Consider the following 12,028-nt stretch of genomic DNA (forward strand, 5'->3'; position numbering starts at 1 on the left):
ACCTGATGATCCCTTATTTTTCTATCCCCATCAACACCCAGTCCACCCATGAAATCTGTTTATTTCCCCTTCCCACAGAGATCTGATTTTCCCAATTGGGCCTTCTTTGCTGTCTAACCTCTCTGGGTCTGTGGATTGTAGCATGGTTATTCTTTACTTTATATCCACTTATGAGTGAGAGTACATACCATGTTTGTCTTTCTGGGTCTGAGTTACCTCACTCAGAATGATTGTTTTCTAATTTTATCCATTTGTCTTTAAGTTTCATGCTGCCATTATTTTTAACAGCTGAGTAGTACTCTGTTGTGTAAGTGTACCACATTTTCTTTATCCGTTATTCCCAAACAGATATTTAAAATATAACACTGGAAACTGAATGAATATCACCTATTGTATATTGCTAGAGTACATTAGTGAATCTGTTACATTTTTATTTTTGCTTAGCTATGCATTTTCTGTAATTTCTTATTTTCCATAATGAATATATTTTACTTTCATAATTGGAATTATTTTTAAATGCAAAAAAAAAGTAAGGGATAGTGATGCCTCCAGATGTTGCTTTGTTGAATAAGGTTGTTTTGGGTATCCTGCATCTTTTGTTTTCCATACAAAATTGATTATTGTTCTTTCAAGGTCTGTGAAGAATTGTGCTCATGTTTTGATGGGGATTGCATTGAATCTGTAGATTGCTTTTGGCAGGATTGCCATTTTTACTACATTGATCCTACCTATCCAAGAGCATGGGAGATCTTTCCATTTTCTGATGTCTTCTTTAATTTTTTTCTTTAAAGACTCAAAGTTCTTGCGATACAGGTCTTTCACTTGTTTAGCTAGCATTACCCCAAGGTATTTTATGTTGTTTGAGACAACTGTAAAAGTTGATGCTTCTCTGATTTCTTTCTCAGCACTTTTTATCGTCTGTGTATAATAGGGCTACTGATTTTCTTGTGTTAATCATGTATCCTGCCACTTTGCTGAAAGTACTTACCAGCTGTAGGGGTTGCCTGGTAGTTTTTTTGGATCACTTATGTAAAATATCATATCATCTGCAAATAGTGAAAATTTGACCTCTTCCTTTCCAATTTGTATACACTTGATCTCCTTTTGTTGTCATATTGCTCTGGCCAGAACTTCAAGTACAATATTGAAAAGGTATGGAGAGAGTTGACAACCTTTTCTTGTTCCTAATTTTAGTGGAATTGCGTTGAGTTTCTGTCCATTTAGTTTGATGTTGGGTGTTAGTTTGCTATATATAGCTTTTATTATGATTGGGTATATTCCTTATTATTTTTCCTGATCTCTCCAAGACCTTTATCATGAAGGGGTGTTGGATTTTTGTCAAAGGCTGTTTCTGCATCTAGTGAGATGATAGTGTAATTTTCTGTTTCTCAGCTTCTTTATATGGGGGATTTCACTGATGGATTTTCATATGTTGAAACATCCCTACATGCCTGGGATCACTACTTGATCATGGTGAATGATTGTTTTGATGTGTTCTTAGATACGATTTGGCAGTATTTTATTGAGTATTTTTGCATCAATGTTCATGAGTGATATTGGTCTGAAGTTCTTTTTCTTAGTTGTGTCTTTGTGTGTCTTGGGTATCAAGGTTATTGAAGCCTCGTAGAAACAGTTTGGCAAAGACCCTTCTGCTGTTATTGCATGGAATACTTTGAGAAGAATTGGTATACGCGGTTCTTTGATTTTCTGGTAGAATTCTTCACTGAGGCCATCTGGACCTGGACTTATTTTGTTTGGGAGACTTTTGATGACTGCTTCTATTTCCATAGGGGTTATAAGTCTATTTAAATTGCTTATCTGTTCTTGATTTAATTTTGACAAGTGATAGCGATACAGAAAATTGTCTATTTCCTTTAAATTTTCAAATTTTGTGGAGTACAGATTTTCAAAGTATGACCTGATGATTCTCTGAACTTCCTCATAGTTCATTGTTATGTCCCCCTTTTCATTTCTGATTTTCTTAATTTGCATGTTCACAGTCTGCCATTTGGTAAGTTTGGACAAAGGTATGTCTATTTTGTTGATTTTTCTCAAAGAACCAACTCTTTGTTGCATTGATTCTTTGTATTGTTTTCCTAGTTTCTACTTTATTGATTTCAGCCCTCAGTTTTATTATTTCCTGGCATCTACTCCTGCTGGGGTAGTTTGCTTCTTTGTGTTCTAGAGCTTTCAGTTGTGCTGTGAATTCTCTAGTGTAACTATTCTCCAGTTTCTTCTTGTGGGAACTTAGTGCTATGAACTTCCCTCGTAGCACTGCTTTCAAAGTGTCCCATAGGTTTGGGTATGTTGTGTCTTCATTGTCATTGAATTGTAGAAAGTCTTTAATTTCTTTTTTTATTTCTTCTTCAACCCAGGAATGGTGCAGTTGTGCATTATTCAATTTCCATGAGTTTGTAGGGTTTCTGCAATTTGTGTTGTTGTTGAATTCTAATCTTAACGTGTGGTGGTCTAATAAGATGCATGGAGTTATTTCAATTTTTTTGTAGCTGCTGAGTTTTGATATGTTGCCAAGTATGTGCTCGATTTTTGAGAAGGTTCCATGTGGTGCTGAGAAGGTATATTTTTTTATTTGGGTGGAATGTTCTACAGATGACTGTTCATCCCAATTGGGTCATAACTTCTATTAGACCCTTTGCTTTTTTGTTAAGTTTCTCTCTGCTATTCCTGTCTAGTGGTGAGAGTGGGGTGTTGAAGTCCCCCACTATAAGTGTGTGGGGCTTTATATGTGATTTTGAGTTTTAGTAATGTTTCTTTTATGAATGTGGATGCCTTTGTCTTTGGGGCATAGATGTTCAGAATTAAAATTTCATCTTGGTGGATTTCTCCTGTGATGAATATATAATGACCTTCTTCATCTCTTTTGATTGATTTTATTTTAAAGTCTAATATGTTAGATATTAGGATTGCTACCCCCGCATGTTTCTTGGGTCCATTTGATCAGAAAATCTTTTCCCAACCTTTAACTCTGAGGTTTTGTCTGTCTTTGAGGGTGAGGTGTGTTTCTTGTATGCAGCAGAAGGATGGGTTCTGTCTTCGAATCTATCTGTTAGCCTGTGTCTTTTTATGGGTGAGTTAAGACCATTAATATTGAGGGATATTAGTGACCATTAATTGCTCATTCTTCTTTGATTTGGAATGGCTGGTGGTGGAGGAATTAAGTATGGAATTCCACCCCTTTTTTCTTTTGGCTGTTGGTAAGGTGGGATTATCTATTGTCTATGTTTTTCTGATTGTAGTTAACTTCCTTGTGTTGGAGTTTTCCTTCCAGAACTTTCTTTAGGGCTGGGTTAGAGGATATGTATTGCTTGAATCTAGTTTTGTCATGGAATATCTTGTTTTCTCCATCTATAGTGATTGAAAGCTTTGCTGGGTATAGTATTCTGGGTTGGCATCCATGATCTCTTAGTGTTGGTAGAATATCTATCCAGGACCTTCTGGTTTTCATAGTTTCCATGGAGAACTCAGGTGTAATTCTTATAGGTTTTCCTTTATATGTTACTTGACCTTTTTCCTTAGCTGCTCTTAATATTCTTTCTTTATTCTGCATGTTTGGGGTTTTGATTATTATGTGGCGAGGGGACTTTTTTTGTGGTCCACTCTATTTGGTGTTCTCTAAACTTCTTGTACCTTCATTGGCATATCTTTCTTTAGGTTGGGAAAGTTTTCGTCTATAATTTGTTAAATATATTTTCTGCCCCTTTGAGGTGGTTTTCTTCACCTTCTTCTGTACCTATTATTCTTAGGTTTGGTCTTTTCATGATGTCCCATATTTCCTGGATGTTTTGTGTTAGGGATTTGTTGGACTTAAGGTTTTCATTGGTTGATGAATCAATTTCTTCTAGTGTATCTTCAACACCTAAAATTCTCTCTTCCATCTCTTGCATTATGTTGGTTTGCCCAGCTTTTCTATTTCCAGCCTTCCTTCAAATTGTGTGTTTTTTTTAATTGTTTCTATTTCAGTTTTCAACTCTTGCAATGTTTGAATTGTTTCAGGCAATGTTTTGCTTTGTCTTTTCTTCCATTTGTTGTATTTTTTTAATTTTTTGGTTTGCTTTTTCTTCCATTTCTTGCATTTTTTGGTTTGTTTTTTCTTCCATTTCTTTGAAGGATTTTCTTATATCCTCTTTTACAGCCTCTATCATCTTTATGAAGTTGTTTTTAAAGTCATTTTCTTCTGCTTCATTTGCATTGGAATGTTGGATTCTTGCTGGTGTGGAGTCTCTAGAATCTGGCTTTGTCATATTTGTTTTTCTGTTGCTGAGTGTGTTTTGGTATTTTCTGTTTCCCATCCCTTCTTCTAGTGGGTGCAAAAAGAGCCCCTTACTGGTCTGGTGGATAGGAGACCAGAGTTCCCTTTCTGTGGGTGCAAGCTAGTCCAATACTCTAGTAGTTCTCCTCTTCCTGGTCCTGTCCTGGTCCCGTGGGTGGAGAAGACCAGGAATTTGGGATACATAGGTTCCCACGTGGAGGGGAGACTCGGTGGCAGTCTCCAGGCACTGGAGCTTGCGCCCAGAAACAGACCCCAAATTGCCTTGTCCAGTGGGTGGAGAAGAAGACAGGGAAACTGGGGTGCGTGGGCTCACTGGTAGTCTGTAGGCACTGGTCCAGTGGGTGGAGAGGACCAGGAAACTGGGGTGCATAGGCTCCTGCAGGGAGGGAAAGCTCACTGGCAGTCTCCAGGCAGTCCCCAGGTACTGGAACACAGGCCTGGATATAGGGCCTTGTTTACCCGGTCCCCTGGCCCTGTTGATGGAAGAGAAGAGCAGGAATCTGGGGTGCATTTCTCCCACCAAGAAGGAAGGCTCTGTGGCAGTCCTGAGGCACTGGAAGGCAGGCCTGGATATAGAGCCTGGTTTGCCTGGCCCTCTGGTCTCGTTGGTGGAAGAGAAGACCAGGAATCTAGGGTGCCTGGATCCCTCTGGGAGGGGAGCTCTGTAGCCTAAATATTCTTGTCTTAGATAATTGTTCTTATTTGTGTTTGGTTTCCTTGCTATGATTTATGTCATGTAAATTTCACTTTGGTGAGCAACATTTTCTGCAGTATGTATTGTTTCCTGCTCTTGGGGAAATTGTATGTGGAAATTAATGTTTTAAATCAAGTACACTTTATCATTTGATTGATTCCTTCTCAACTTTGATTAAAATGGAGTTTATTTTTGTAATATTAGAGAAAAACATCCAGTGATTGTTCCTATAGTATTATTTTTTACGTTAAAAAAATCACTTGTGTTTCAAATAAATTAACGAAAGGATAATGGTTTTACATGGTTAGACATAGACTGATATGTTTTGTTTCAAAGTTATATTTTCTAGTCTAGATAAAGAGAACATTGTTTTTAATAAAAAATGTTTTCTTTGGTTTAACAATGGTCCCTTTTCTAAGAAAATGACAACTTTGTAAAATCCATCTGCTGCTATTTATAAATTGCTTTTTTTTATACACCCATTCTCACATGCTGTCTGGGCAACATAAGCAATGCAACTTTGGGCAAGTTATATCATCTCTCTAAACATCTTCCATTTCATTTCAAGGGTTAGAACCATTACTGTTTTCAGATGCAACTGTAAAACTTTGAAAGGTAGGCTCCTAGTACCTGTACTGTTGGTGGTTTGTGGATTATCCTCATCTCTGGACAACAGTGGATAGAGATGCTGCTGAGAACCCCAGTGCCTCACAGACTACAGTTCCCTTTTGTCCATTTCAGTATATTTTATTTGATTGAATCTACTTCCAAATATTAATGAAAATATGTCCTTTAGAAAACTAGTCTGGAAATATTTCATCTTAAAAAATCCAATGCATGAATTAGACATAAATACTTTTAATCTCACTTAACTTCCTGCTCCCTTTAGTTTAAAAGGCTAGGTAGAAGTGCTCTTTTAAAATACATATTATTTTTATCATCTCCACTATGGCTGAGTGGTGTCCAGGATGAAGATATCAACTCGAGATGACAAGCTTTTCTTATCTCCTCCAAGATTTCTCTTTCATTGCATGTTGGTTGTCACCAGATATTTAAATATTTTAAGGCAAAACAACTTGAGCCCATTGTCACAAAAAAGAAAAGGAAGGAAGGAAAAGTATTTTAAAATTTTTGTTCTCATTAAGCTATTGAAATACTTTCCAACTGGTAGATTGCATAAATATAAAAATGCCATTGTTAGTATGTCCTGATGAGCAGAGAGACGAAATAGAAAGATGAGCATTTTAGAGCCCCAGTTGCAGTTTCTTTTTAAGCTTCAAATTTTGAAACTGTTTTTATGTAGTAAACTGCACAATTGGAAACTGCATGGTTTTCTTATAACCGTTTTTAGTTTAGAAATTCAAATAAGCAAAATCTCCAGTAATAGATGAGGGTAGTTAACCTAAATTACGTATTAATAGTAATAAATAAAATTTATGTTCCCAGAAGGATGGGGCAAGGTTAAGTGGTTCAGTGGATACTTTCTGTGAGTCCTCATATATGTGTCATTCCTTCAGGGAGTGCAGAAAGTAAGTTTATTGATATTATCATAACCCCAGAGGGTACTGTGCATGGCAGCAGAGCCTGGAGGGAGGTGACAGTGATGGACTGGAAAATCAATGGCAGCTCAGTCAGTCTTACAGTGGAAATTTTGGAGTTCCAATAATGTTTTTATTTTAAAATAATACACAGGTACAGCATTCTTAAACATCCAGCCAATGTCACTCATTCTAGACAAGATAGCATGAAGCACCAACTTAAGTTTAGAATATTTTTCAGCCAGACATAGTCTATTTGGGTCCTGTGGTACCATATTCTTTGAACAAAGACACTGAAACATTAATTTTATAAACCTTTTAAAGGGTCAAGATTAGCCCTCATTCCATTCTAAAGCTACATAAATAGAATTAACCTCAGTGGTTATTATTATCAGTCTTTTATCAGTTTAGACACTTAAACTGCTTCATGAAAGAAAAATCTTAGTATGAGTCACACTCATAATTTGAAAACAGGGTGTAGCTCTAACTTGCAAAAATACTTAATATGCATTTGTATAACCTTCAGGCCCTCAATGTGATAGTACTCAGTTTTTTTCCAATGCGATGATTTTTATTAGACATATCAAGTTGTACAATCCTCGCATAAATGTACTTAAAATGTAACCATCTTGAGTTACTTGGGAGATCAGGGGATAGTAGATTAACCAGGATGCTTAAGAAAATACAGCAAGCTTGTTATAGATAAAGTAATTTTCATTTAAAAAGTGTTGCATGAGTCGGGCGGTGGTGGCGCACGCCTTTAATCCCAGCACTCGGGAGGCAGAGGCAGGTGGATCTCTGTGAGTTCAAGGCCAGGCTGGACCAACAGCCTCCAAAACAATACAGAGAAACCCTGTCTCGTAAAAAAAAAAAAAAGTGTTGCATGAAAATTATAAGCATAGACACACAAGGCAGGCATCATGGTTTCAGATCTGCTTAGCCACTAGTGTCACCTTTGATAACATGATGTGCAGATCTTATGAGGCTTAAGAAAACTATTAAAATGTGTATAATGTTTATAAACAGTACTTTACACATAGTGTCAAATAATTTTATTTACATTTGTCTGATGAATAAGAAAGGGTACCTACTGCCCAATGTCACTCATTTCATTACCACTAATAATAATAATGTTCCTTAATAAAATGTATCTTTAAGAAGCCATCTCTTAATATGCCAGAAGCCTATTGATAATAACTATTACCTAGTACTATAACTAATAACAATTCCCCATACCTTTAATGTGTCTCATTGATGATTATATAGCTTGTTTATGAAGCATCTAAAATGTATTATATATTCATATGAACACTCTAAAATATACAGAAATAATTAATATATGACACTTACTTTAAAGTAGCTTACAATTTAGCTTGCATTAAAGATGTAAAACTCAAAATCAAATAAAACATGGAACAAAAAGAAAACGATTGGTAAGTAAGTAAATTGAGTTGCTGATGAAATGCCCTACTACCTCTTGCTTCCCAGCTGGAACACTGCATTAAGGAGCATAAAACGTTAAATGTCTTAAGCCACTCAATTTTACTGCACCAAACACCTTCATTAGCAATGACATGTCTGGATTGATTGTCTAAAATCAATACGTGACCAAGAGCTCATCCCTCAGTAGATGTGAGCCTTTTCTTTGCAATTTTAAAGAGAAAGGGGTGCCTCTGTATTAATATTTATAATCTAATTAAGGCCAATGTTTATAGAGATCTGTGCAAAACCACCTCAAATTGCATATGATCTCATGGGAAGCATCCATTGTCTGTGACCTTCACTATGTGTAGCTACCAACTTTGTTACGTTTCTTGGTACGTTAGTACTTCAGTTTGTAACTTTTGGTACCCTGACTAAGATGTACCTCAAAGAAGTTACATTTGTGTTGATGTTTAGCATTTTCTTGCTAGTGGCATTATAAAATGAATTAAATCAAACTTTTCCTTAATATTTGAGTATCATTTTGTGATGTTGCTGCTGAATGTGATGATGCAACTAGTATCTGACATACTTCTTGGTATGCAATGCATGCTTGTAAAATGATTTCTTCTTGATGCAAAATTAACTGTGAAGTGGGAAAATATTTATACTATTCACAGGCAGAAATGAAGTGTGTTGTCACAAAGTAACATGTGAAAGATTTAATAAAATAGCTTGTCATGCATTTAATAAGGCCAAAGCAGAATGCAAATCCAAATTTATCTCAATTTAACCAAGTGCTAACCGTAAAATCTGCATATCTCTTTGGAGGAGGGTCATTTTCTTAATTACTTTTTATTGTTTGAAATTAAAATATAATTACCAACAGCTCCAGTTCCAGGAATTCAATACCTTCTGTATACACTAAGGATAAAGGTCATGCACAGATTTACATGTAGGGAAAAAAAACCATGCATATAAAATAAAATAAATCTTTAAAAGGGTTTAGAACAATATAATTTCATCACTTGCTCCCTTCCTACCTCAAGCCCCTCCCAGGTAGTAGTTCCTTTCTCTCTTCCAAACTCATGTCCTCGATTTCTTTAATAGTTGGGTTTTTTCACTCCTGAATATGTAAGTACAACATACACTGTTGTGAAAGGTTTCTTATATGTACATGATTTCAGACTGCCCACTTGGTATGGTCTTTCCCAGATCAGGTTCTTTCTCCTGCTCTCAGCATTCTTTGGGTGCCTACAGTTGTTTATATAGGGTTATGGCCTTATAAGATTTCCTTCTTACATATTACCATGTCTATTTATATAGTCTTTGTTCAGATCCTTTTGTAGTCACCATGTTGTTTAGATACCATGGTATAGTTTTCCTATCATTTCTAAGAGACATAATCACATGCTGGTCCTCTGACTTGTAATCTGTCTGCCCTCTCCTCTACAATGTTCCCAAGTCTTAGGTACAGGGTTACAGGTGGATCAGTTTGCTGGGTGCCACAGCATGAGTTGCTCTTTGCATTTTGATCAGTTGTACTTTTCTGTAATGGCTTATCTGTTGCAAAGAGAGATGTATTTGATGAGGGGTAAAAGTCACATTTGTGTGTTTGTGTGTGTGTTTGTGTGTGTGATGTGTGATGTTTGCAAGTGTGTCCTCATGTGTGTACATCTGTGCTCATGGAAGCTAACAGTTAAAGCCAAGTGTATCCCTCTCCATGACTCTCTGACTCTCTCACTGAACTGTATGTTGCTCACTGATTTAGTAAATCATTTTAGCCAAAGTACTCTAAAGATCCAACTGTGTCCACACTTTCGGTACTGGGGTTCCCCTGGCACATTGTACCACCAAGCCAAATGTGAATTCATGTCTTCACATTTATTTGTACAACAGGCACTTTGCTCCTTGAGCCACCTCCATGGCAACAGACACGGGAACTTCTAACCACTACACCAAGGACTTAAAACAGCCTCACATTCCCGGAGTATAGTCTAAACTGTCCTCAAGTCACTTTTTTTTTTTTTTGCTTTGGTCAACAATGAGATATGATTAGATTCTAGTGGTGAAAACATGCAGAAATATTAGTGCATTTTTCTGTTAGTTTCTAAGCTTGACCTCTTTGGAAATTTAAATAATAATACCAGAAAATGGACCAATAATTGTTGTAGCCAGTGTTATGCATTCACATTCACAAATTATGTCTCTATCACTCCCTCACTTATGTCAATGTGTGAACCTTCTCTAAACCATTTTAGACAGTATTACAGTACATTGTGTCTTTAATGTTCAGTCTCTATTGTTTTGAACTACTTTCTATTGTGGTGTCTTTTGTCTGTATACTGAATTGTGGGAGTGTTCTTGACATGGCAGTGAGCATTCATCCTACTAAGTTATCCTTTTTAATTTTTTATCCATTTTACATACCACCCATAGTGCCCTCTACTCCTCACATCCCACATCCACAGCTCAGAATAACTAAGTCCTCCCATGGGGAGCCCGGTATATCAAGTTGAGGAAGGACCAAGACCCTTCCCCATGCATCAAGGCTGAGCAAGGGAAGTAGGCTCCAAAAAGTCAGTTTATGCATCATGGATAAATTCTGGTCTCACTGACAGGGACCACACAGACAAACCAAGCCACACAACTGGGACCCACATTCAGAGGGCTTAGTTAGGTTCCATGCAGGTTCCCAAGATGTCAGTCTAGAGTCCATGAGTTCCCACTAGCTCAAGTCAGATGTCTCTGTGGTTTTCCCCATCATGATCTTGACATTCCCTTGTTCATATAATGCCGTCCCCCTCTCCTCAACCCAGCTTCAGGAGCTCATCTGAAGAATCTGTGCATCTGCTTCCTACAGTTACTAGATGTAGGTTCTATGATGACGATCATGGTAGTGACCAATCTGATTACAGGAGAAAGCCAGTTCAGGTACCCTCTCCACTATTGCTAGGAGTCTTAGCTTGGGTCATCCTTGTGGATTCCTGTCAATTTCCCTAGTATCACATTTTCCTTAGCCCCATAGTGGCTCCCTCTATCAAGATATCTGTTTCATCCCTCTCCCCCAACTCAAGCATCCTGTTCCCTCATGCTCTCATACTCCAGCCTCTTCCCTCCTCCGACCCTGCCCCTAGTTTACACAGAAGATCCATTTACCCCCTCCCGACAGTGATCCAGGCATGTCCCCTTAGGGTACTAGCTTCTCTTGGGCATGGATTATCCTGCTAAGTTTTTAAGTCAGTTTAAAACTAAAACTAAGTATGGTATAAGCATATTTTAAAAACATACAACACCTATTAACCAACTGAACCAAACTTCATCTTATGTCTCGATCTTCATTGTCTATTAACATCCTTCCTAAATAGTTCTACTTTTATACGTGTCATGGATTTTTATTAATTCTTTCAAAGGTTTTTTAGAAGGAACACGTGTGTGTGTGTGTGTGTGTGTGTGTGTGTGTGTGTGTGTGTGTGTGTGTGTAAATAAAGAAAACTAGGCCATAAATTTGAAAAAGCAAGTTAGAGCACATGAGAAAGGTGGGAGGGTAGAAAGGGAAGGGGGAAATGCTGTGATTATTTTTCATGTTTTAAAAAGGAAAAAAAAAACACTCTCATGTTGACTATGCTGAGCAATTTATTTAACCTATTAATCCCAGCTCTCAATTGAGCAGTGATTTCTTCACAATAATACAGCTCCAGAAGCATCCCTCCAAAAATGCACAAGAAATGAAAGTATATTTTCAATTTATCAAATGTGAGAAAGTGCAGAGATCCTGTCCAGTTGCTTTTTGCATTTCTCTGCATCTTGACTCTGATAGGTGCTAATACACTGTGTCACACCGCAAAAGCCAGCAGTCCTGCCAAGCCTCTGGAGAAGGTGCAGGCTTCTTTTTAGTACCATTTGGAGCCGTAGACTGTCTCTTGGTAAATGGAACTTTTATGTCCTTTAGAAGAAAAACAAATAAGTTGTCATTTGTGAATTCCACAAATGGAGTGGAAGTGGCTGGGTAATGAGTGTACTCTTTCCAGTTCTCTCAGTGGGAGAACAGCATTATTTTGTGTTCAGATCCTGAGAAATCAA

The 12,028-nt window shown here is 37.2% G+C and overlaps 1 protein-coding gene across 4 annotated transcripts in view; it reads left to right on the top strand.

The window, feature by feature from the left end:
* Slit2 (slit guidance ligand 2) overlaps positions 1–12,028 on the top strand; it is a 313,096-nt gene that overhangs the window by 290,079 nt on the left and 10,989 nt on the right. The gene's annotated exons all lie outside the window — the stretch shown is intronic.

The sequence above is a fragment of the Mesocricetus auratus genome, unplaced genomic scaffold, assembly GCF_017639785.1.
Source record: "Mesocricetus auratus isolate SY011 unplaced genomic scaffold, BCM_Maur_2.0 Super-Scaffold_100006, whole genome shotgun sequence".
In the NCBI taxonomy this organism is placed as follows: Eukaryota; Metazoa; Chordata; class Mammalia; order Rodentia; family Cricetidae; genus Mesocricetus; species Mesocricetus auratus.